The sequence below is a fragment of the Erinaceus europaeus genome, chromosome 7, assembly GCF_950295315.1.
Source record: "Erinaceus europaeus chromosome 7, mEriEur2.1, whole genome shotgun sequence".
Lineage (NCBI taxonomy): Eukaryota > Metazoa > Chordata > Mammalia > Eulipotyphla > Erinaceidae > Erinaceus > Erinaceus europaeus.
The window spans coordinates 14,722,531-14,748,419 of record NC_080168.1 but is presented as its reverse complement, the minus strand read 5'-3'; the positions used below and the strand labels follow the sequence as shown (position 1 = coordinate 14,748,419).

The following is a 25,889-nucleotide window of genomic DNA, read 5'->3' as shown; positions in this document are numbered from 1 at the left end:
AATTTTTTTAATACCACCAGGGTTTTATCACTGGGGCTCAGTGCCTACATGATGAATCTACCACTCCCAGCGACCATTATTTTATTTCTCTTTATTTGATTGGAAAGAGAGCAATTGAGAGGGGAAGGGGAGATTGAGAGAGAAAGGGGAGATAAAGAGGGAGAGACAGAGACACCTGCAGTACTTGCTTCACTGCTCATGAAGCTTCCCTCCCCACGCAGGCAGGGAGTGGGGGCTCTACCCCAGGTCTTTGTGGCAAGGTAATCTGTACACTTGACCAGGTCAGCCGCTGCCCAGCCCCTAGTTCACAGTCTCTTTGCTGGCAAAATGGAATACAAAGATGACCCCCCCCCCCCAATCACTTCTTCTGAGGGGAAAAATGTCTCCTCCTTTTTTTTCTAGAAGTTTCCATGTCTTGGGCTGTCTTGCTCATTCTGCTTCAAAGATCATCATTCAAAGATCTTCAAAGATTCATCATTCCCTTGCCTCCATGAGTGGATGCATGACTCAGCAGATTCAGTAAGAATCCTGCATGGAAGTTGGAGTGGGGGTAGAAGGTCTCCTGCAGGCTTCTCTAAAAAGAGACTCTGGGAGCCAGGGGTCAGATTTCACCACTGTGTTTCCTTTAAAATGTTCATTTTAGGGTGGGGAAACAGCATAATGGTCCTTCAAAAAGACTTTCATGCTTGAGGCTCCAAAGTCCCAGGTTCAATCCCCTACACCACTGCACTGCTAAGCAGTGTGTGCTCTCTCTCTAATAAAGACAAATAAATATATTAAAATAAAATAAAGAAATAAAATGTAAATAATAAATAAATAAAATGTACATTTTATTTACTTTTTTTTTAATGAAAGAGAAAGAAAAAAGCACTGCTTAGCCCTGGCTTATGGTGGTGCTGGAGTTCAAACCTAAGAATTGAGAGGTTTTTTGTTTTGTTTTGTTTTTCATAACCACTTTGCTATCTCCCCAGCCCCTCCCATATTGCTGAGAACAGCTGATCTCAAGAATCCAGGGGTCCTGCCTCCAGCTGTGTCTGCAATGTGCTCTCCTGGACGTGAGGAGCCAATTATGCTGGGGGTCGGGGCAAGGTCTTGCTTTGCCTTGTTTTGCCTGAGAGTGTCTGAGGGCATTTCTGTCGGTTTCAGTTGCAGCTAAACAGAGTCTAGACCAGCAAAACAAACCAAGGTCAAAACTTGCCTCATTCCTTCAGCATTTATTCTCTTTCTTTGCTTCTCTTCCTTCTTCTTCCATTCTGAGTATCATCAAACCTCTCTTTCCCAGCCCAGAAAGAAGTTCCCTGGTCAAAGTAGTCACACTAACCTCTGCCATCTGGTCCTCCTTTCAGGGGGGGCCTTATGGGACCCCTGGCTTCATGCATGTGGTTCTGAGAATGCCTAGCACTGCCCTGTAGAGTCCAGCCTGCCCATTTCCTGTGGAGGAGCAATATCCCCACTACCTGACTTCTTCTGAGAGAGCTGGCACTGTCTGAAGTGCCTCCAAGTCTCTTGAGGGTGGGATGATGGAGTGACCATGGGAATGCAGGGTTCTTTATGCAAAAAATATACCCAGGTTAGAGAGTAATGGCTTGTCAGCTGAAAAAAAAAATGCTGAACTTAGCGATCTAATTCAGTGTAAGTGTAAATAGAAGCAAAACATATATCCCAAGGGGCGGATTCTCAGGTGTCAATACTGGTGTTTTAGCAGATTTGGCTGCAGAGTGCAGTACAGGGCAGTGTGTGTGTGTGTGTGGGGGGGGGTCCTGGTTAGGTTTGTGGAAGTCCCACAACCACCAGTTCACTCTGTGGGGGGTTGTCATGGGATTCCTTGAAAAAATTACAAGAGAGATCAGGTGTGTGAAGTTGAGACTTCTGACTTACAAAGATATGAGGTGGAAATGGTGCAGAAGTGATATGAAAGGACAGAGGTATCTAGTGGGGTGCCCTGTGTGAATGCATATCAGCTTTATTTAATCTTGGACTAGCTTCCCATTGGTCCATTGAGGTCACCAGGTGTGGCTACCTTATTAAAACTTCTCCTACAGTCTACAGGGTGCTTCCATAAAAACTGTCCCACTTCTTGTTCCTGGTGTTACTTTGAACTTCTTCCCCACTGGCATAGGGAACATGTGGTAACAAGCAAGAAAGTATCCTTGCCCCAGCAGTTTTGGGTCTCCAGGCCTCCTGTCCCTGTGCTGTCCCTAACAGCAAGTGAACAAGAAATTTTATGGGAATTGTGGGGTGAGAAACAGCTTATTTGGTAGAGCACAGCCCTGCCTTTCTCAGGCATCTGCTCCATCACACTCTCCCCTTCTCTGTTCTCCATTGCTGTGCCTTAGTGAACACTCCTGAGAGCTCTCCTAAGCTGTCATCACACATTTCTCTCCTGGGCTACTTCTTTGGAATTTTCCATTACTACACTTTTTTTTTTCCTCACCAGGGTTATCACTGGGCCTTCGTTCCCACATGACTCCACTGCTCCTGGTGACCTGGGACCCCACAACACCTACCATCACTCATGAAGGGAGAGAGTCATCTTTCAGTTGCAACAGAGAATTAAGAATACACAGTGTGCTTCCCCGGGAAGTGGCACAGGGATAAAGCTTTGGACTCTGAAGCATAAGGTCCCAGGTTCATCCCCTGCCATCATGTGTGCCAAAGTGATACTCTAGTTGTTACCTCTCTTTATCACTCTCTCTCACCCTCTCTCTCTTCCTCTCTCACATAAAATTATTTTAAAATAAAAAATGTATTGTTATATGGGAAACTGAGAAATGTTATACATATACAATATACATATTGTATTTACTGTCGACTGTAAAACATTAATCCCCCAATAAAGGGGAAAATGTTTAAAAAATACATATAAATAAATAAATAAAATTAAAATAAAAAAAATTCAAAGGAGCTTATGGAGCACCTAGTTGAGTGCACATGTTACAATGTTCAAGGACTTAGGTTCTAGTCCCTGGTCCCCACCCGCAGGGGGGAAAGCTTGGCAAGTGGTAAAGCAGGTGTCTCTCTGTCTCTCTCCCTCTCTACCTCCCCCTTTCCTCTCATTTTCTGATTGTCCATATCTAATGAATAAAGATAAAAATAAAATAAAATTGCATAGTGTGCAAGTCCACTGTGTTTAGCAGAGACACTTGTATTTCAGTCAATTCCAAACCTAACGATTCAAAGTCAGCCTTTAAGATACCCCTCCCCCTCCCCCACACCCTGAAAATACGAAGATGTGTCTTGTGCTGCTCTCTCCTCAGCACATACAGACAAGCCTGCACATTCGCGCCGAATGTTGATGATAAAAGAGTGAAATTGGGCATTCCGCCCTGCACGACGTGCTTTGTCTGACACCAGACAAGCTGGGGGAAACCATTTGAATAACATTTTCTCATGTTTGCTTGGCTTCATGCTCATTTCTGGGACTCCAGCAGGACTGAAAATGCCAGTGGCCTCAGAAGCCAGAGCTGTGTGTTAAATCCATTTTTGGAAAACTGTTCTGGAAACTACTGGCCACAGACTTTGCATAGAAAGGCCACTAGTCTGCTGTTCTGAATCACAACCTGTGTCCCAGGACCCTCGTGGGGAAGAGTGTTTGAAAGCAAGCGTAGCAGCTAAGCCACCAGGCATACTGTCCACCCTGTCAGGAGCTAGGTGACAGAAAGACACATGAAGACAAGGATGCCAGGCTTCTCACAAACTGATCTGAGCAGCACCTCAATCACTGATCTTCCACTAAGAGCTTCCTGGAAACGAACCCCAGACACCCACAAACAGAGACACACCAGGCTCATCTCTGCCTCAGGTTCTAGTGTTCACAGCACAGCTGCTATTCTGCTTCGGTCTTTGTTTGATAAATGCAGGCTCACACAGCAACAGGATTCTGAAGAAAGGGGAAAAATAAGTCTCCTTGTGTCTTGTGTGGGGAGTGAGCCTGGATGTGACTGAGAGCCCTGGGCAGGTGCCAGTTTCACTCTGGCCCAGCTCCTGGGGAGGGTGGGAGGCAGGGTGAGAAGCAGGACTGAGGAGATAAAGGGACCCTTGGCTGTCTTTGGGGCTACCAGCCAGGCCTTTAGAAGCTTTCAGCAGATGCCTGAGGCTTCCTCGATAAAGCTGTTATGCAAATAAACAGTGCTGCCTTCCTGCCTGAGATGCCAGCTGGGTCTGTGGAGCAGGCAGGAGAGATGAGCTCCAGCTCACTCTCTGTTTCTCTCAGGACAGGGTGAGCAAGAGTAGATGCACATCCATCTACTCTTGAATAGTTGAATCAGCAGTCAGATGAGACCAGTGGCTGGAATCTGAACACCTCGGGATTCCCTGAGCTAATGTGCTTAAGCAAACACCTGGGAAGATCTGCAGAGAAGAAGCACGCTTTTAACCATTTTCAAGTCAGGTAACAAAGAAACCTGCACTGTCCTCCTGGGCTTCGGGGTCTGCAGGACGGAGCTTGGCAGGGGCACTCCAAGTGGAAAACCTGGGTGGCCAGATCTGGGGACCTGTCCCTTCCTGCCCGATCAGACTTTCAGGTGGTGATGGCTTTGGCCTTGTGGGCTGTCCTTGTTAGTCCAGTGGTTCATGAGCTTGGGGCAAGCATGTAGAAGCTCTGTGCAAGTCTACTTCAATCATCTCTCTGAAAAGTGAGGGGTCCTTTAGGTAAAATACACGCTCACCTCCTAGATCGTGTACTTTGCTCTAAAATCTAGGCTGCTGGCTGCTGGCTGCTGGGGACCGTTAAGGGACTCTTTGTGTCAGTGGGGAAATTTTGCATTCAGGGAGTGGGGCCAGAATTTCCTCATTCTTAAAACCAAGGCCCCAAAGAACTGGCCTAGTGGGATACTGGAAGGAGGAGAGGACCAGAGGCTGACAGATGGTGTCGAGCTTCACTCTAGCTAGAGCCTGAGTCGGGGAACCCAAAGACAGCCTTGGGCACTCCGATATTCTTCTGGCTTGATCTCTTGAAACAACAGAGGACCATCAGAACCGATTAGGGGCTTTGTTCTAGGTGGAAGTTTGGGGATACCTGGTCCACGAGGCAGAAAGATCTGGGGGGCTTTCTATTCTTCCCTGATTGTCTTAGAATCCAGCCCCTGACTCTTCCCAGCACTCCCCACCCCATGCCCAGTACCCCCACTCCACCTCTGCCTCCTGGATAAAAGGCTGGCACTCCTGGGAAGAGGGGGATTTATCTGAGTTAATGATCTCTTCCTTGGAATCTTTCTGCGGCATCAGACAGAGGGCCACAGTCTCCCATGGGCAGAGTGAACCAATGCTGATGAACCAAGGCCAGCCATCAAAGATCTAGATGTTAGAGGAGAAATTCTAACTTCCCAATCTGTGCCTCATCTTGGATGGACCCTGAAGGAAAAGTGTTAGGTGAGATGAGTCAGGAAGAGAGGAGAGAATGCTGGATCACCCCACGTATCAGTGAAACTCAGGACACAGCGTCAAAAAGGAAGAACACAGGGTAAGACTTGGACTGCAGGTGGGGCACTGCACCCAAGCAAAGGACTCTGCAGAGGGTTCTGGAGAGTAAGGTTTAGGCAGGGGGGTGGGGTTCCTAGCTTGGGGGTGAGAGAGTTTTGCAGACACCCATCATGTGGCAGAGCTGAAAATGGCGTCCACGTGTAGACAACTGTGCTGTAAATCATTAATCACCCACGACCACCACCCCAATAAAATGAAAAAAAAAGTTGAATCTTAGAAAGCTGACTTTAATGTCTGCTCTGGGCTCTGGAGGAGGAGAGGGACAGGTGTTGCTCTTTGCACTTTGGTCAGAGCTGGACGGGTGTCCTCTGTCAGACGCTGTGCACACACCACTGTCCTCTCTCCAGTTTCCTGAGGCCTGGGCTCTGTGGAGTCCTGAAACCAGGGCCCAAAGGGACTGGCTGTCTGAGATGGTCCTGTGATGAGGAAGGGAGTGACCAGAGGTGGGTGATACATGTGGAGACTCTGCCTCTAATTAATAGGGAGTGGGAGAGTGGTAGATCACAAGGTGCAAGGACACAGGTTCAAGTCCCCAGTTCCCACCTGCAAGGAAAAAGCTTTACAAGCAGTGAAGTAGCACTGCAGGTGTCTCTCTTTTTCTTTCTCCCCTATTCTCCTCATCCTTATCAGTTTCTCTCTGACTCTATCCAATAAATAAGTAAAAAAAAAATAAGAAGAAGAAAAAGAAAGTAAGAGAGAAACAAATAAATAAATAACAGGCTGAGACTGGCCCTTCCCTTGGCTTTTTCCTGCTGAAACAAGGAAGACTAGTTAAGACCTGCTGTGGGCTTTGTTTTAGGAGGAAGTCTGTGGAGCCAAGTCCCAGGAGGTGGGGAAATCTGGGGGCCTGGAACCCTGACTGTCCTCAAATCCAGCTCCTGGCTTTCCTGTACTATCCCACTACTCCCCACCCCTAGTCTCTCTCTCTCTCTCTCTCTCTCTCTCTCTCACACACACACACACACACACACACACACACACACACACACACACACACACACACACTTATAATTGAATGCAAGCTGACTCTCTATGGAGGGTGTGAGGTTGATGTGAGGTAATATTCCCCAACTTTTGTGAGCCAGGTAGTGGCACACCTGGTTGAGTGTACAAACTATCATGTGCAAGAACCTGGGTTCAAGCCCTTGATCCCCACCTGTAGCAGGAAAGCTTCACAAGCAGTGAAGCCCTCTCTATCTCCTCCCCCCTCTCAATTTCTATCTGTCCTATCAAATATATAAAGAAAGAGGGGAGAAATGGCCACTGGGAGTAGTGGATTTATCACACAAGCATTGAGCCCCAGAGATAACCCTGGTGGCAAATAAAATAAAATAAAATAAAATGGAATAATTCACCAACTTGTGAGTGCAGGCTAGAATAATTTTTCCCACTGGAGAAGCTGGCATGGCAGAGTGTGCTTTCCTGAGGCACTGGGTAGCAGTCCCCCTCTTGGCTTCAGTCCCATGTCCTTCTCTCAGTGTCCCCCATGTCCCAGGCCCAGATTTCTAGCCCCAGTTTACTAGAACTTAATGGATTTGTTTTCTTAATAGGAGCACTCAGGTATGACTATCCTGTGAGCAAACCGCTCTAGGCTGTCTCACAACTTCCCCACCTCACCTTACTCCCGGGCTGGGACTGTGGGCCTCACCTCCTCCTGCCCTTCCTGCATGGCTGATGCTGGAAGAAAGAAGATTCCAGAACTAGAAACTCCCAGCTGCTCAGCCAGCTCAGAGAAGAAGGCCTTGGTTCAGAGTAAGAGTTATCCTTTGACCAAACACTTCCCTCTGCAGAAAATCTTTTTGTCTTGTGTGCTTTATTCATTGCGTCATGGATACACTAGGGTTCTTTGGTATCTGTTTTCACGTGTGTGAAGGGGGTCCATTCATATGACTTGGGAGAACACAGTTCCCACATGGGGGAGAGGGCGAGGGTCAGGGAGGAAGGGGGCGGCTGCTAGGAGGAGGGTTCTCAGTCTGGAGCCAGGCCTCCAGTCTCACCCTGGAGGTCTTGGCAGAACAGTCTGGAGGATTTGGGTGGATGAGATGACTCAGGCCTCAGGAATTCTCCCCCCCCACCCCCCCAGACCCACCAAAGCAAAGTGAGGAAACTCCCTCGCATCTGGCGTCCTTCTGGGGCATGGCAGGGCTCTCAGAGGGCTTGAAGGAATGTTACTCTATCCCAGAGCTGCAGGCAGGGTCTGTTTCCTGGAGTTGTTCTTTATCCTGCACAAGCTGGGTGAGAGCAAAATGTAATCAACACCAGGTTCTGGGGCTGAGTAAAGAGCCATTCACACAAGAGCTGGGCAGCAGGCTCCAGTCCCGAAGGCTTGGTCCCTCTCCCCCACACCCATCCTTTTGCCTCATCTTTTCACCAGGCTTATCACTGGGAATATGCCTGTACCACTCCCCTGTTCCCTGTGGCATTCTTCTTGATTTTCCTTCCTGCATGATAGAGGGGGAGGGGTAGCAAGAAATAGAGGGGCAGAGAGAATTGGGAGATGCTTGTAGCACTTGGGGGAGGGGAACAAAGTGGGGACTGGGACTTGAACACAGGTCCTTGGGTGTGGTAGTATGTGTGTGCTCAATCAGCCGTGCCACTGCCCAGCCCCATTTCCCTGCTTCTTGGTAAAATTTCAGTTGGTTGCTAACTGAGTGTAGATGGGAAAAGAAATGCTGTGAATATAATAGCTGAATATCTAAGAACATCAAAGACTGTGATTCTCTCCCTCATATCCAACAAATAAAAAACTAGCATAGAGTGTTCTAGAAACCTGGCCTTGGTGTTGCTCACCTCCTCCCCCACACACACGCTGGGAGTCTCTGCTCTCTACCTTCAAGGGAGGATTCATTTTAAAGAATTCATTTCATCTGAGATAAATGGTTAATGGAGGGAAGCCAGAGTACCTCTCTGGGACATGCAGTGTCAAGGACTGAACAGGAGTAGCCTCAAGCCACTCTCCCACCCCAGGAACTTAAAAGCGGGTCCCTATGGGTCCTTATGCACATACGTCAAAACGGGTGAGCCTGCATGATGCAAACAAACCCCCAAAACTAGTTCTGACACCAAGCTAGAAGGAGTTGCCAACAGCGAGTGAGTGAAATCATTGCTAGCTCTGATTTTGTTCTCAGTCCCCCCCCTGCACCTCCCCACCCTCCCCCCCACACACCATAGCATGCCCTGGCACAGGGGGAGGGGCAGAGGTAGCTCAGATGACAAAGCACATGTCTTACTTGCGCAAGACCCAGGGTTAGAGCCCTGGCACCACATGGGAGCACCATGGACAACAACTGAGGAAGCTCCAAGGATCGTGGGATGGTGTTGTGTCTCTCCCTCTCCTCTCTCTCCTCTTTCTGTTTTTCCATGACTTCTTTCTCCCGCTCCTTTCTCTCTAAGGACATATAATCTTAAATCGGGTCAGGAGGCCACTCTGTAATACACATTTGCACTAGGTGGTGGGTTCATTCCCAGTGCTGCATAAAGACAATAAAAGACACTTGTTCTAACTGATCCAAGAAGTCACCTTGTATTAGTTTATTATTTACAAAGCCAGGGTACCAAAATATTGACTTCTAGAAGACAAATCAATGGCTATTTTTTAGAGTAATTAAAAAATATTTATTTAGATAGAAATTGATAAGGAAAGGGAGAGAGATAGAAAGCTCCATGGCGGGAGTCGGGCGGTGGCGCAAAGCGCAAGGACCGGCATAAGGATCCCGGTTCGAACCCCGGCTCCCCACCTGCAGGGGAGTCGCTTCACAGGCGGTGAAGCAGGTCTGCAGGTGTCTATCTTTCTCTCCCCCTCTCTGTCTTCCCCTCCTCTCTCCATTTCTCTCTGTCCTATCCAACAGCGACGACAACAATAATAACTACAACAATAAAACAACAAGGGCAACAAAAGGGAATAAATAAATAAAATAAATATTTTTTAAAAAAAAAAGAAAGCTCCATGGCACTACTCCATCACTCCTGCATGTGGGGGCCAGGGCCTTGAACCCAGGTCTTTGCACATGGTAGCATGCGCACTCTACCAGGTACGCCAACTTCAGCCCCATCAATAATTCTTTAAAGTCACACAAAAGCTTATTGAGAAGCTTGCCAGGATCTTTTATGACACTCAGGTGGAATCTACAAGAAATCAGGCAGAAGAAACTCACAGGTATAATGATTTCATCTGGAAAGTAATGATTTAATTAAAGATTCAGCCCACCTGGCTTCTCCCAGAAGACCAGGATGAAAGCTATAGCTGTGTGGTCCCCAGTTCCCTGAAGGCTGTTGCCCCAACATGACTTCCAGATGAGAAGGACATGGGACCCCAGTCAGTAGTAGGCTTGGAGGTTACACAGTGCTAGTCAACTTTGTGAGTCCTGGGTCCCTTTCTAGCCTTGGTGTGACAAAGGCCACAGAAACCAACCTATGGTGTCTACAAGTTCTCTCAGGGCTGGGACTCTCTCATCTACTTGCAGAGATACTTATGGGCTTAGAGACCCTACAGAGTAGAGTCCAGGCTGGGCGAGGGAGGGGAAGACTCACACAAACACCCCTGGGAAGCTTCACAGTCAACGATGTGGCATCCAAAACCTTCTACAGCTAACAGATGCAGAGGCGACAGGGATCAAGTGGGGAGAGGTGAGCAGGTCCTGGGAGGAGTGGGCTAGATGTGGGAGGAAAAGGGATCAGTCAGCACATTCAGGCAGGAGCAGGCCTTGGTGTGAAGGCCAGCAACAGAGTCCTGGCACTGACCAGGGGGCTGGCAGCCTCTATCTGGGCAGTGACAGAGCCTGGCAGCGAGGCCACAGTTTTTATTTCTTTCATTAGTGATTAAATGATGATAGACAAGATTGTGGGATAAGAACGGTGGTTCCCACCAGCAGAGTTCCATATTCCCCCTCCCCCCCCCCCCAGAAGTTTCTATATTCTTTATCCCTCTGGGAGTATGGACCAAAATTCTTTATGGGGAGCAGAAAGTGGAAGTGTTGGACATTAAACCAGCTCCCCCCTGCTCCATGCTGCATTGCTGATAGTGTGGTCTATTTACATAATTGTTGTTTTGCCTGAGACCTGCCCTGCCTGCAGGGTATTGGTTGATCCCACTGGTTAGAAACTGCTCAACAGCTGCTATGAAAGCTTTCTACCTTCGTGCTCTTTTCTCCACCCCCTCTCCTAGCCATTTCCATTTCCCACTTACCACTTCCGGTTAAATATATATATGTATGTATGTATAAAGGTGTTGTCTCTGATCAATAAAGACATTGCATTGTGTTCCTCCTCCACCACGAGTTCCTGGTCTCTTCTCTCTCCAGCAATGCTAGCATGGCAAGAAGGTCTGGCTTTTGTAATTGCTTCTCTGCTGGACATGGACATTGACAGGTCAATCCATACCTCCAGCCCTCCAGCCCATTTCTTTTTTTTTTTTTTTTGTTCCTCCAGGGTTATTGTTGGGCTCGGTGCCTGCACCATGAATCCACCACTCCTGGAGGCCATTTTCCCCCCTTTTTGTTGCCCTAGTTGTTGCAGCCTTGTTGCGGTTATTATTGCCATTGTTGACATTGCTTTGTTGTTGGATAGGACAGAGAGAAACGGAGAGAGGAGGGGAAGACAGAGAGAGAGGGGAAGAGAAAGATAGACACCTGCAGACCTGCTTCACCGCCTGTGAAGCGACTCCCCTGCAGGTGGGGAGCCAGGGGCTCGAACCGGGATCCTTACGCCGGTCCCTGCGCTTTGCGCCACGTGTGCCTCCAGCCCATTTCTATCTTTCCCTACTGGGGCAGAGCTCTAGAGAGATGGGGTTCCAGGACATATTGGTGAGATCATCTGCCCAGGGACGTGAGGTTGGCTTCATGGTAGCATCTTCAACTTGGTGGCTAAAATGCATTAAGATATAAAGCAGAACAAGTTGTTTAACAATCAGGAACCTAAAGGTAAGAGTATAGCAGTTGTTGGTGTATTGCACCAAAGTAAAAAACTCTGGGGTGGGGTGGGTGCTCAGGTCTTGGAACATGATGGCAGAGGAGGACCTAACAGGGGGTGAGTGGAAATGTGGAAAACTGAGAAATGTCAAACATGTAAAAATGATTATATTTTACTGTTGCCTGTAAACCATTAATTCCCCAAATAATTAAAAAATAAAAAGAGTATAACAGGTAAAATTTACAATAATTTCATGTTGGGAGAAGCTAGGGAGTCTATTTTAGGTATATTCAAAGTGGCCCATGAATTTTTGCCTGAGCCTGACAGCTAACATGAAGGTAGGCTAGGAGTATTGTTTGGGAAGATGGTGTCAGAGTTGAGAATAGGGCTAGAAAGCTGGGTCAGGGCATGGAGAAGCTCCAAAATATGGGGAAAGTATATAAATACCATTAACTATAAACCCCACTGATCTGACCTAGGGCCCGTGTCTATCCATATTCGGGAGCCTGTGCAACCTCTGCATCCCTGTAGGTCTGAGCTCACAGTCCACAGTCATAGCTGGGAACATTCTAGGCTGCACTCATTTCAGGACCAGTCTTCCTAGAGTGACAGAGTATGTTGACCCAGCCTCCCTCTGGAGAGAGAGGCAGTTTCTACCACTGTTGCTCCACATTGAGGGCAAGATCCTATAGAGGCTCATAAGAGGGTTTATGATGTTGTTCCTGATGGAGATGACCAGTGAGGGTGGAGAGAGGGATCTGTGAGAGGTCTAGGCCCATCAGATTTATGTGGGAATCCCAGGATTCCCTGACTAGGGCCCTGGCTGATGGGACAGCCTGGTAGTGACCAAAAGAGCCATCATTAAAGTGTGCTGGTCTCTTGCCCTTATCCAGCTTTTGTAGTCCTTACTTTATTTGACAGGGTTAGACTTAGAGTGATCAAAGGAAGTGAAATAGGAAGTAGGCGAGGAGGTTATCTAAGTTTAAGTAGAAACTATTTGATTGAGGACTTTATGGCATCTTTTTAGGTCTTTCTACCTATTGTGCACTTTATTTTAAGGTGTATGCTTTCCCCCAGCTTATGGATACGGGAGCCACAAGGGGACCTGGGAGTATCTCACCTTGTGCCTGGCACATAGTAGATACTCACTAAACACTGAGTTTGCAGAGCCACACCTACCTGGGCACAGTGGACTTTCCCCAGAATTCTTCCCCCTCCCCATGCACTGTCTGGCAGAGCCTCTAAATATTCCACTGAGAGTAAAAAATCTTATTTATCTTTATTAGTGATGTAAGATCATAAGATAATAGGGGTATATTTCTACACCAGTCCCATACCCAAACTTCTGTCCCCTCCACCCTCAATGATAACCACCGTAATTCTCCCAAGGACTTAGACATGGGTTGGCTTCTTTTCAAAGTTCATGCGTTTCAGGTGTCTACATTCCACATGTGATCTTGAAGCCGTCTAGTTTCACCTGCTTGCTTAACCCTTGCAGCATGATCACCACCAGCTCCACCCATTCTGTCCCCTCCTCTCATTAATAAACAAGTAAATAAATGTCCCTTTAATATATATATATATATTATATATTTAGACATATAATATATAATCCCTTTAATATATATATATATATATATATATATATATATATATATATATTTAGACATGGTGAGTACATAGAACCACTGACAGACGGATGGAAAAGGAAGCCACGGCCTGGGTACACTCTAGAATACTAGTGAGCCCTGAGAAAAGATGCAAACTGGTCTTCTGCTCCAACAAGGAATGAGCTAGAGAGGGTAGTGCTAAGTGAGAAATGCCAGAGGGAGAAGGACCAATACTGCATGAGCTTACTCGAGTGCTGGAGGGAGAGGGAGAGAGAGCGAAGCAAGAAACTCTTAGACTCTGCCCACAAAGCTGAGTCAGGCAAGGGGAGGGGTTGGAAGGGTGCAGGGGGCCCTTGGGCTGTGGGGGAGGGAGACAGGCCCATGGTTGGTGGGGTGGGGTGGTCAGACTTCAAGAAGAGGTGTGGGAGTGTGCCCTTGATACATACAACCTTGTAAACAGGACTTCAGTTCAAAGGCGATGATTCTTAGACCTGGTGAGTTCGAGGTGTGCCTCCCTAGTCCTGTTCTTGTGTGTGTACCCTGGAGATAACCTGGAAATTCCCACCAAGCTGGGAACCACCGAGATAGAGTTCCAAAGTTCTCTTTGTGCTACTAAGGCGTGAGCCCAGGGCCTTACATATGTATGGCAACACCTCTGAGCAGCCTCCTTGGCTGAGTTTGTTCATTATTTCTTTGGGTGAGAGGAGAGACACCACCACATCACCACCCCACCATCCATGGAGCTCCCACTGCCACCCGTACTTCTCCATTGGGGCACAGGGCCGCTAACCTAGGCCCTGGAGCTTAACACTGCATGTAGGCAAAGATCTCCTCTCCTTCCACAGGAAGAACTTAAATTGGGGTTTTCCTTTCTTTTTTCTTTTCTTTTCTTTTCTTTTCTTTTCTTTTCTTTCCTTTCCTTTCCTTTCCTTACCAGAGCAGCACTCAACTCTGGCTATGGTGGTGCTGGGGGTGGAACCTGAGACATGAGGGTCTCTTTGCGTAGCCATCATGCCTTCACGCCATCCAGGAACTTGAGCTAAGCAGGGGAAAATTAGAGCCCTGAACCCCAATTCTCACAGTAGATTCATGAGACAGGAAGGGGTGTGAGGGTGGTGGCAGCCCTGGACAGCCCTGTCTCTGCAAAGTCCCCCTTCTGTCTCTGACCTCTTGGTTCTTTCTGCCTGGCTATGCTGCCTTCTTCTTTCTTTTAGCAGACAGCCATCCTCTTTGGGGACATAAGAAACACAACCTTTATGCATTTCAACAATCTGCCTCTTTCTCCCTTTAGAAATACCTGGCTTTGTGCTATTTTTGCTGTGAGCAGCAATAAAATATAAAGGTTCCCAAAATTTCACAGAGCATGACTGGCCCCAGGGAAGGCTTGGGGGTCAACAACAAAGATAGAACCTGGATCTTCATTCCAGATTGCTAAGTGCTTTTTCTTAGTCTCCATATTTGTTTGTGTTCATATTTTCTATTCCTTTCTCCCCAGCTTAAAAATTTTTAAAAATTTATTCTATCTTTAATGAGCAAGAGACCAAGCAATGTTCAGCTCTGGCTTGCAGTGGTTGTCGTATGCGTTACATTGGTTTGTTCTAGCCCTCCCCAAACCAAGAGAATTGGATCAGTCCAATTAATTTCGCGGGCCTGCTTGGCCCCGCCCCAAGGAACCCTGAGGGAGGGTTCCTGAGTTCATGAGTTGGAGAGTTTCTGAGTTCAAGAGGAAGGGAGAGGGTTCCTGAGTTCAAGAGTGCCAGAGTTAGCCAGAGTTCCTGAGTTCCTGAGTTCGAGAGTGCCAGAGTTAGCCAGAGTTCCTGAGTTCCTGAGTTCAAGAGTTTCAGGGTTACAGAGTAAGAGAGAGTGCCAGAGAGACAGAGTTCCTGGGTTCCTGAGTTCCAGAGTAAGAGACGGTTCCTGAGTTCGAGAGTAAGGGAGAGTGCTTGTGCCGCCGCAAAGAGACAGCCGAGTTCTGTTTGGTGATTAGTTTGTCTTAGTTTGTGAATCGTTGTTCCTGAATAAAGAAATACAGCTTCCCTGCCCAGCCGTTGTCTCCGCGTCTCTGTTACCCGCCTGTGAAGCAAGCCGGCCCGGCAAGAGCCTTCTGAAATTTTAACAACAAGTGGTGCTGGGGATGGGACCTGGAACTTTGAAGCTTCAGGCATGAAAGTCTTTTGCAGAACCATGATGCTATTTTCCCAGCCTTCTGGGCTTCTAGTTTAAGAATACATACCTCTGTTGCGTGCTCACAGCCTTGAATACCTAGGTTCAATCCTGGGCATCTGTATACATGAAATCTTAACAGTGCTGTGGTCTCCCTCTCTCTTCCTTATGTTCTAGCTCTCTAAGAATAAACACCAAACTTGTGGATAATCTCTTTGAAGATCATTTGCATTCTCATGCTGCCAGCTGCAACACTGCTTCCATTTCTGGTTTTATATATTTAAGTCCTTCCTTTTCATTCTGGATGATTCCAGTAAAGGATTGTCAATTTTACCTGAAACCTCAAGAATGTGCAGTACAGCCATGCTCATGACCTGCTCCACAAAAAAAGCAAAAAAAAAAAAAAGCACTTCACTCCTCTGGATGAATATTTGTGTTATTTAAACAGGGACATTTGGGGGGAAACAGCCTACTGTGTGCAATGAGAGAGAGAAGGAACCAGAGGAGGCTGGCTGGTGGTATAACTGGTTGAGAGCTTATGTTATAATGTGCAAACCCTCAGTCTTCATCTAGGGAAGTTTCATAAGCAATGAAGCAGTGCTATAGGTCTCTCTCTTTCTCCCCCCCCTTTTTTACCTCTCTTTACTCTCAACTTCTCTCTGTCCTATCAAAAGAGAGGAGAGAAGAGAGAGAGATAGACAGATAGACTCCGAACACCACTCTGGCAGAAGTGAGGCCAGAGACCAATCTCAGGACCTCATTATTGCAAGTACTGTGCTCTATCTCTATGCTGCCTCCCAACCGCTGAGAAAAAGAATGCTCCATTCTCCTCTCTCTCTCTCTCTCTCTCTCTCTCTCTCTCTCTCTCTCTCATAGGGTCTCTCAAGCCTACTATTCAGGAGCTTCTGTCTTCTCCAGACTCAGGTTGTTGCACAACTGTCTTGACAACCAGTTTCTCCATCTGAAAGTTGAGTTTCTCGAATCACATTTCTTTTTAGGGATCATTCAAAGTGTATCACAGAAGCTCTAGCCCTGAGTTCCCCTCCTCCCACTGGCCACCCCCCAGGAGCTGACCATCTGACCCTTGAGGACTTGGATCTGACCTTTGCTGGGATCTTGTAGACTTGCTCTGTCTGTATAGACTGGGGCCCCTCTCCAGCTTGCAGCCTTATCCACCCTCCTGTCCTCTCTCAGGTCCTCCCACAGGCTCCTCCTTCCCTCTGATCCTGGCATGGGCATGTCTGAGGCATGTGCTACAGGAAGGCCTGACACACCATCAGGCTGAGGGGCTCAGTTTTGCACTTCCATCAGGGAGCCATCTTCCTGAACACCAGAATTTCCCATCTGTGTTCTCTGAAAACCTCTGGTCCCCCTGCTCACTGTGTGGGTCTTTTAAGCTCATTTCTCTGTTATTGAACAAATAATTACTTCTCTTCATCTTAGTGGGAGGCTTCTGGGTCTTAGCCACTGACTTTCCCTGAGGAATATTTTCTTTGTCCATTCTATTTGTTTTGAAGTAACCATAGTCTACAAAACTATAAATCATTTAGAAGTCCAATTCCACACATCTTCAATGTCTGTTACACCCCAGCCAAAGGGCCGATGTCCCCCCAACACACACCATCCACTCTTCAGCCTTGCAGCCTAGCCCCTCTCCTCCCCTCCCCCTGCTCTCTCCTCTTCACTAACCTAAAGTTAGTGAAGTCTAAAGCTTTAAACACAAAGTCTAAAGCTTTGTACACTGTCTTTGACTTTGTCTGTTTTCCTTTATTTTCTTATTTACTCTTTTCTGGATGAGGTCATTCTGCATCCTCCTTTTATCAAAGTTCTTTTAACATTTCTACAGAAACAGTTAAAGGTTGTTTTGTTACCACTAGGGCAGGGTTAGTGGTAACAAAACCCTTTAAGTGCTTCTGGAAAACCCTTCGTCCTCCCTTAGACCCTGGTGGATAATCTAACCAGACAGAATATTCTTGGGTGGAGGTCTTTCCATCCAAAACTTTGACTATTTCCTGTCAGCCTGTTCTTTCTAGCCTTTATTTAGAGTTTCTGTTAAATATATATATCTCAACAGCCCTAAGGAAGCTGCTCTGACTTTTCCTTGTTTGTTTTGTTTAATTTGCATTCAAGATTTATTTATCATGTGAGGCAGAGAGAGTGAGTGAGAGAGTCCAGAGCGCTGCTTAGCTCAGGCATAAGGAGACGGTGGGGACTGAACCTGGGACCCCGAGGACTCCAGGTATGCCAGTCTGGGACACCATCACTGAAGTGTTTCCCTAGCCTAGGAGTTTTTTCTTAGATGAAATTTGGTTTTATTCTGATTTTTAAATGCTATTTATTTATTTATTTCCACCAGAGTTATCACTGGGGCTTGGTGTTGGCACTATGAATCCACTGTTCCTGGTGGCCATTTTTCTATTTCTTTCTATTTTATTTGACGGAACAGAGAAAAATTGAGAGGGAAGGGGGAGGTAAAGAGGGAAATAGAAAGAGAAACACCTGCAGACCTGTTTCATTGCCCAGGAAGTGGCCCCTTTGCAGGTGGGGAGCAGGGTTCCAACCCGGGCCCTTGCACATGATGATTTGTGTGCTTAACCTGGTGCAGCACTGCCTGACTCCCTGTTCCTTATCTTTAATCCTTAAAGATGACACCATGCATCCCTTTTTCTTTGAGATTCAGACATGAAAACTAGAAGTGTTGGGGTTTCAGGTTTGCCCTTATTTTAAGATCCATAGTGTCCTGTGGTCAGCACCTTTCAGCTTTAAGATATCCCAGTGGGCAGTATCCAAACTCGTCAGTGAGTGCCCATGCTCAGTACAGATGAGATGCTTTGTCCTGCTTCTCCCAGTCTTTTGAGAGCACAGCATCTGTTCTGATTCTCTCTCTCACAGGGGACCTGAACCCTTCTCCTTTTGTCTCTGTCTACTTCCATCTAGTACCCCCAAAGCTCAATTTCTAGATAAAACAGACACTTTTGAACATAAAATCAGCCATATTTTCTTCAAGTGCTCTTCATAAAACTAGTACAGAGTTTTCAGTCCCATGTTTTTCCCAGAAATAGTAGCCTGCTCCCTTGCCAGGGAGATCTGAGTTTAGTTAGCTAGACCATATAAAGGCCTCAGGGCACATTTTCTCTCTTGCTTCCAATGATCAATAATAATAAAAAAATACATGAAGTGCATAATAAATAAAACCAACAGAAAAATAGTCAAAACCTAAAGATTATCATGCCTGGAATAAAATTTGAGACCCCCCAGACCCCCCCATCCCCAATCTATGCAGCATGATCCAACATCCTTTTAGCTGTAGCTCAATTCAAGTTTTACAAAAAGACTTCCCACTTACTGCATCCCATAATGATCCTGGATCCATATTCCCAAAGGAATAAAGAATAGAAACGCTATCAAGGAAGGAGATTGGATACGGAGTTCTGGTGTTGCAATTGTGTGCAATTGTATCCCTCTTATCCTAGCGTTTTGTCAATATTTCCCATTTTATAAATAAAATTTTTTAAAAAGACAGAAAGGAAGGAAAAAAGGAAGGAAGGAGAGGGAAAAGGACCAGGTAGTGGTTTATCCAGTTGAGCACACATTACAGCGCACAAGGACTTGGGTTCAAGCCCCTGGTCTCCACCTGCAGGGGGAAAGCTTCATGAGTGGTGAAGCAGGGCTGCAGGTGTCTCTCTGTCTGTCTCCCTCTCTATTTCCTCCTTCCCTCTGAATTTTGCTCTCAGATGCCAACAGTACATCAAGTTGAAGGATCCTTGGCCGGTGGAGCCCAAGAACACCAAGCAAGGAGGCAGCCAATTCCAGCTCCTTGTGCTGAGCTTCTAATTCTATGAAGGAACCATACATTGTCCCAGCTCTAGAGAACGAAGCCCATGTAGCTGGGAAAGGAACCAATCCAGGACCTCCCTCACACATGTGGGACTGAGCTGCCTCCTGGGAAGCTTGTGTTCATTCTGAGAGAGAGACAGTGAGCACGCCAGCCCATAGCACTGCTCCACCATCCATGGAACTCCCCGTGTTATGCATGATGCTCCCATGTGCTTCTGGAGCTCAATTCCTGGGCCTTGTGCACAGAGAGACATGCGCTACCAGCTGAGCTCTCTCTCCAGTCCACAAGGACGCTTTAAGGCAGAATGTTAATTTGGGAAGAATCCTATTAAAAGCCAAGAAATTTTTCTAGGCTATTAAAAAATACATGTATACATACATACATACATATGTACATATATTTTTAATGTGGTACCTGAACTCAAATCCAGGATCCTGCACATGGTTAAGCACACACTCTCCTGAGGGTGTTACCATGTGATATGTGTGTGTATACACATACATGTATATATATATATCTCAAATAGTTTATTTCTTTTTAATATTTATTTATTTATTTATTTATTTATTATTGAAGAAAAAGAGAAATTGAGAAAAAAGTGGGAAGTACAGAGGGAGAGAGATAAGGAGTCTCCTGCACACCTCATGAAGCTCCCCCCCTGCAGGTGGGAACCTGGGGCTTGAGCCTGGGTTCTGCATATGGTAACCTGTGCTCAGCCAGGAGCACCACCACCTGGCCCTTCTATTTCTAGTAATGAGAAAAGAAGTTAGGCCTAGTTAGGGGAGTCAGGCAGTAGCACAGTGGGTTACGCACAGGTGGCGCAAAGTGCAAGGACCAGCATCAGGATCCCGGTTCGAGCCCCCGACTCCCCACCTGCAGGGGGGTTGCTTCACAGGCAGTGAAGCAGGTCTGCAGGTGTCTATCTTTCTCTCCCCCCTCTGTCTTCCCCTCCTCTCTCCATTTCTCTCTGTCCTATCCAACAACGACGACATCAATAACAACAACAATAACTATAACAATAAAAAACCAAGGGCAACAAAAGTGGAATAAATAAATACTAATAAATAAAATAAATAAAAATACATATAAAAAAGAGGCCTAGTCAGTGTCTACCTGGCTTTACTTGGGGTCAGTCCAGAACTCAAGGATTTCAGGTAGATGAGCTTTATCAATTTCCTGCTGCACAGCTAGGCCTCCCGACACTTAAGACACTGTCTAGGCAGCAGTTCTCAATGTTTGTGGTCAGCTGGGGGTCAGCAGTGACTGGTGGGTCTCAGTCTGGAAACACTTAGCCCTCCCCCCCTTCATGGGTGCCCTCCCCCACAGGCTGGGCCCATGTTTCCAAGCCAGAGAGGAAGCACCTTCTCCCTACAAAGACCTGACTTGTTTCCACCATATTCTAGTGACCAGAGCAAGTGACAGGTCAGCCCAGGCCCCAGGGACAGAGTTTCAAGCCACCCATACAGGGAGATGAGACCCAATCTTGCTTTTAGTTCTGGGTGCATGTGTGGATTCTGCCCCTCCAACAGCTGCTCAGACTCTCTGTCAAAACAGGGTCACTTATCAAAGATGATAAGAAGCCAAAGCCTGACTCGGGGAACTGGAAGCAAGGGACCTGGAAGGTTCTGACAAAAGTGACCTGGTGGAGGAGGGTAGAGGGGTGGAGTGACATCAGATGAGGTGGGGGACCCACTGGGGGGAGCTGCACAGAGTGGGGAAGATGGCAGCTGATGCTGGGATGGTTGGAATTGTTCTCTTGACCTCTTTGTGGAAACATCTAGAAGGCAGCAGCAATGACAAAGGTAATGACTCAGCATGATCTGCTCCCAGCCTTCCCGCCACTGGCCCAGGATGAACGTCCCTCCCTCCCTCTCTGCCCCTCTGGCCTTCAAGCTCCCTGCACTTAATTCCCCAGCCCTCCTGGTGTGGGAGCTGCTACTCTGACAACAGGGCCCTCCTTCTCCCTGGAGTTAGAATGTGGGCCTCATGTAGAGATTCTGGCTGAAAGCCTCTCCCACATCCTGGCATTTCAGTCCCAGAAGAAATAAGAAACAAGCCTTGGTGGGGGTGGGGTGCGATGGCAGTGGTGGGGGGGAGGCATGTCAGTATTTTGGAAAGTTATTTGAATCCTTCAGCCTCGAGTTGAATGAATAAATCATTTCAGAAGCTGGGGAGGGGGTAGTGCACCCAGTTGAGCACACACAGTACCATGCTCAAGGACCCAGGTTTGAACCCCCATTCCCCACCTGCAGGGTGGAAGCTTCACAAGCCGTGAAGCAAGTGCTGCTGGTATCTCTCTCTGTCCTTGCCTCTCAATTTTTCTCTGTCCTATCAAATAAAAAAAGGGGGGTGTGGAAATGGCTGCTGAAAATAGTGGATTCATAGTGCAGGTACCAAGCCCCAGCAACAACCCTGAGAGAGAAAGAGAGAGAGAGACATATAGAGACAGAGACAGGGGAAGGAAGGGAGGGAGGGAGGGAAGATGGGAAAAGGGAGAGAGGGAAGGAGAAGAGGAGAGGGGAGAGGAGGGGAGGGAAGGGGAGGGAAAGGGAGGGAGAAGAGAAGAGAGGGGAGGGGAGAGGAGGGGAGGGAGAAGAGAAGAGAGGAGGGGAGGGGAGGGAGAAGAGAAGAGAGGAGGGAGGGGAGGGGAGGGAAGGGGAGGGAAGGGAGAAGAGAGGAGAGAGGAGGGGAGGGGAGGGGAGGGAGAAGAGAAGAGAGGAGGGGAGGGGAGGGGAGGAGACGAGTGGTTTCAAAGGGAGTGCTCTTTTTCCTTTCAAATGATCCTGGTACTAAAACTGTTCTAAGAGCCTGCAAGTTGTTCCCCACAATCACACCATGCAAACAAGCTCCCACAAACCAAAGTTCTTTGTAACATGGGACACAGATCCATTGGCAGCTGTGACCTCGGTCATAGGAGGCTGTTTGGAGCCTGTGTTTGCCCTGAACGTGGAGGCTCCACTGTGCAAGGGAGAGCGTGTTTAACTTCAGGCTGCAGCCCAGACCCCAAGGGAGTTTTAGATGACACAGGCCGCCTGCAGCAAGTTCCCTCTTTAAACTCTTAGTCACTTTAAATGCCCAGCCCAGCGCACAGAACCTGCCTACGAGATGGCTTGGAAAGAATCCACCAAGCCTGCGTGAGGAGGGAAGTACAGTCACACCCTGATCTACTCAGCAGAATGAAAGGAATGGGTGAGTTTGCTTTTTCTGTCACACAAGCACTTTGCGTGTGCATGATTCCACCACTTCTAGGTCTTTCTCTTATTTTTCTTTCATATTAGATATGGAGATAGAGACAAAGAGGGAGAAACAGAGAGACAGACACCACAGCAAGGCTCTGCCATCTCTGGAGCTTCCACCAGTGATACTCCCACGAGTTGCTACCTCTCCCATTCCAGGTCTGTATTTGGATTTGGGTGGGTGTACAAACCTAGATGAAGCCATGCAGAATCACACACACAGGTGAGCGAGCACACACACACACACACACACACACACACACGTGAGCGAGCACACACACACAGACACACACAGGTGAGCGAGCACACAGACACACACACAGGTGAGCGAGCACACACACACACACACAGGTGAGTGAGCACACAGACACAGGTGAGCGAGCACACACACACACACACAGGTGAGTGAGCACACAGACACAGGTGAGCGAGCACACACACACACACACACAGGTGAGCACACAGACACAGGTGAGCGAGCACACACACACACACACACAGGTGAGTGAGCACACAGACACAGGTGAGCGAGCACACACACAGGTGAGCTATCACACACACACACACACACACAGGTGAGCTATCACACACACACACACACACACACACACACACACACACACCCACCTATGGAGAGCTGATGAAGTCTGAGTGAGCTCCCTGCATTGTGTACCTGGGTAGATGTCTTGGTTCCACACTTCATACACATCAGCTGCCACTTTGGGGAGCTGGAGGGCAGGTCCTTTAGACCACAAGGTAGTGGTCTCTTTGCAATTTCCTGTGAATCTATAAATATCTGGAAGAAAAAACAAACCAAACAAAAGCAGGCCACTGTAAATTGATGGAAGCTTCTGTGGTTGAGGAGGGGGGTGGGAGCAGCTGTGACAGGGTTTGAAAATTTTAATTAATGAGAGATTATTTGATCCCATTGGCATGGCCAAACCACAGAAATATTTTGGTTCCTTTTACACAGAATGTATCTCCTGTGGCCAGAGAGGAAAATATCTTAGCAGGTAAAACACAGAATTTATATGCCTGAGTCTCCAGGTTTGAGAACAGAGACACCAGTGCTAGAGTAGTGATCTGCCTTCTGTCCCTCCTTCCCTTTATCTTTCTTTATTTTTGTTTTTAACCAGAGCACTGCTATGCTCTGGCTGATGGTGGTGCAGTGAATTGAACCTGGGACTTTAGAGTCTCAGATATGACAGTCTCTTTGCATAACCATTATGCTGTCTACCCCCACTCCCTTTTAACTTTCTCACTCTCTTTCCTCTCTAGTTCTCCTTGAAAATTTCCCCTTATGCTTTCAATAACAAAATAAAATAAACAAATCTTTAAAAAGAATACATCCCCTGAAATGAGAGAGGGAAAGAGAGAGAGAGAGAGGGAACCTGGGTTCAAGTCTCTAGTCCCCACCTGTAGGGGGAAAACTTCATAAGTGATAAAGCAGTGCTGAAGGTGTCTATCTCTCTTCCTCTTTATTTCCCCCTCTCAATTTATCTCTATCTCTATTCAGTAAAACAAAATAAATATAATATTTAACAAAAGAACATTTAAAAGAGAGAGAAAGAGAGAAGCCAAACACACCTATGCAAAAAGATTTGTGTATACCTATGTTTATAGCTGCACAATTTGTAATAGACAAAACCTGGAAGCTACCCAGGTGTTCAACAACAGATGAGTGTCTGAGTAAGTTGTGGCCTATAAACACAATGGAATACTACTCAGCTATTAAAAATAGTGATTTCACCTTTTTCACCCATCTTGGATGGAGCTTGAAGAAATTGTGTTAAGTGAGATAAGTGAGACACAGAGGGATGAATATGGGATGATGTCACTCATAGGCAGAAGTTGCAAAACAAGATCATAAGGGAAGCACTAAGCAGAGCTTGGACTGGAGTTGGTGTATTACACCAAAGTAAAAGACTTTAGGGTTCAGGAGGAGGGTTCAGGTTCTGGAATATGATGTCAGAGGAGAACCTAGTGGGGGTTGTATTGTTATGTGGAAATGTTATGCATGTATGAACTATTGTATTTTACTATCAACTGTAAGCCATTAATCCACCAATAAAGACATTAAGGGGGTTTGAGCCAGTCACCATTACCACTGCCCTTGATGTGTATTGAGGAGCCGCTCTTGAGGAGCCACTCTCTTCCTACCCCAGGAAGCTGAGCTCCTTGCTCCCCACTTTCTGGCCCTGCCTGGCTGACTCGGATGCAGAGCAGCTGACCAACACTTGCCAAGGTGGCTGAACTTAGTGCCAAGATGAGGTGGCAGTCACTCCCGATGGCATGTGACACCAACCACGAACCCTGTGACCTAAGCAACAAGAATGGTGTCCAGGAAGGATAGCCAGCTCTTGGTCCAAGAAAGACACTTCCATGCCACCTCCATCACGTGGAGAAAGATTCACGATGATGAAAACCTCCCCATGGCTCGAGCCATCAGCGTGGAAGGAGGAGATGAGGGCAGGCACTTGGGGACCTCCGTGTGCCCTTTCATTCTCTTCATCATGATAAATAAAGAGAGTCCTTTCCCTCTGGAATATCTGGGCACACTGCTCTCACTTGGGTCAAATGTGTGTGGCCCAGAGTAAATGAATGGAGCTCTATAAATAACTCCAGCTCTTGCCAAAGCTTTACTCTAAAGGCAGGACTGTGGGTCTGGACAGGAAATGGAGAGAAAGGGGCCAAGCAGGCTGTGTGAATCTACAGGCAGCCAGCAACAGCTCCTGGGGTGGGGTGAGGCAGCATCAGCCAACTGTCCAATTCCTCAGGACAAGCCAGAGTCAGAGTTTTCATGAGAAACACACAGCTCTGAATTCAACTGAAATGTGCAGGACAGGTGTTGAAGATGTGGTTAGCATTTGGCTGTTCCTAACAGTCCCTGTCTTCCAGCCATCCTTCAAGGAAGGAAGGCAAGGACCAGAGGTCAGTCCCCAGCCAGGGGACGCAGAGTCTGTTATTGCATTAGTCTCTGTGATAGCAGTGGAGGCAGAGAGATGCAGGTTCATAGGGGGAGAAGGGAGAACCAAGAAGCATGGGGTTTGGACTAATCCCACACTCAAGAATAAAAAGAGCAGAGCAGGTGGAGGAGAGAGCAGAATGGTTATGCAAAGAGACTCTCATGCCTGGGGCATCAAAGTCCCAGGCTTAATCCCCCACACCACCTTAAAACAGAGCTGAGCAGAGCCCATCTGTGAGTGAAGTCATCTAGTATTTGTGCTCTGTCTGCCTGATTTCACTCAACATGATTCCCTCTAGTTTTGTCCATGTTGTAATAAAAGAGAGCATGCAGTTGATTCTTGGAGGCTCAGGAGGAGGTGGGAGAAGCAGTGAATGGAGGCTGGGGTCATAAGTCCCTATGGGGGAGCAGGATGATGGTCTGGTAAAGGCTATAATGTACTGATACCAATCTTGGAGCAATGTAGAAATATCCTCCCCCCACCCTGAGACAACAATCATCCTGTAAATCAATATTTCCTCAATAAAGTGTTACTGGAGTTGGAAAAAAAGGGGGGTGTTGTTAAAATTTTCAGTGGGTCTGGCTGGCCGGGCTAGCTTCACGGGCGGGTAACAGAGATGCGGAGACAACGGCTGGGCAGGGAAGCTATATTTCTTTATTCAGGAACAACGATTCATAAACTAAGACAA

General features: G+C 47.2%; 3 long non-coding RNA genes across 3 annotated transcripts in view; 2 read left to right on the top strand and 1 right to left on the bottom strand.

Moving 5' to 3' along the window:
- LOC132539383 (uncharacterized) overlaps window positions 1-7,230 on the bottom strand; it is a 49,122-nt gene extending 41,892 nt beyond the window's left edge. Inside the window, exons 1-2 of the long non-coding RNA XR_009550632.1 lie at window positions 7,099-7,230; window positions 3,783-3,880 (exon numbers count right to left, since the gene is read on the bottom strand). This is a non-coding gene — a long non-coding RNA (uncharacterized LOC132539383). The remainder of the gene's footprint in view (window positions 1-3,782; window positions 3,881-7,098) is intronic.
- LOC132539382 (uncharacterized) lies at window positions 5,046-7,275 on the top strand. Its single transcript, XR_009550631.1, has 2 exons — window positions 5,046-5,461; window positions 7,032-7,275. It is a non-coding gene; the product is annotated as an uncharacterized LOC132539382 (long non-coding RNA).
- Window positions 7,276-20,664: 13,389 nt separating this feature from the next.
- LOC132539257 (uncharacterized) lies at window positions 20,665-24,777 on the top strand. Its single transcript, XR_009550520.1, has 4 exons — window positions 20,665-20,801; window positions 22,062-22,188; window positions 22,278-22,394; window positions 24,401-24,777. It is a non-coding gene; the product is annotated as an uncharacterized LOC132539257 (long non-coding RNA).
- The last annotated feature ends 1,112 nt before the right edge of the window (window positions 24,778-25,889 follow it).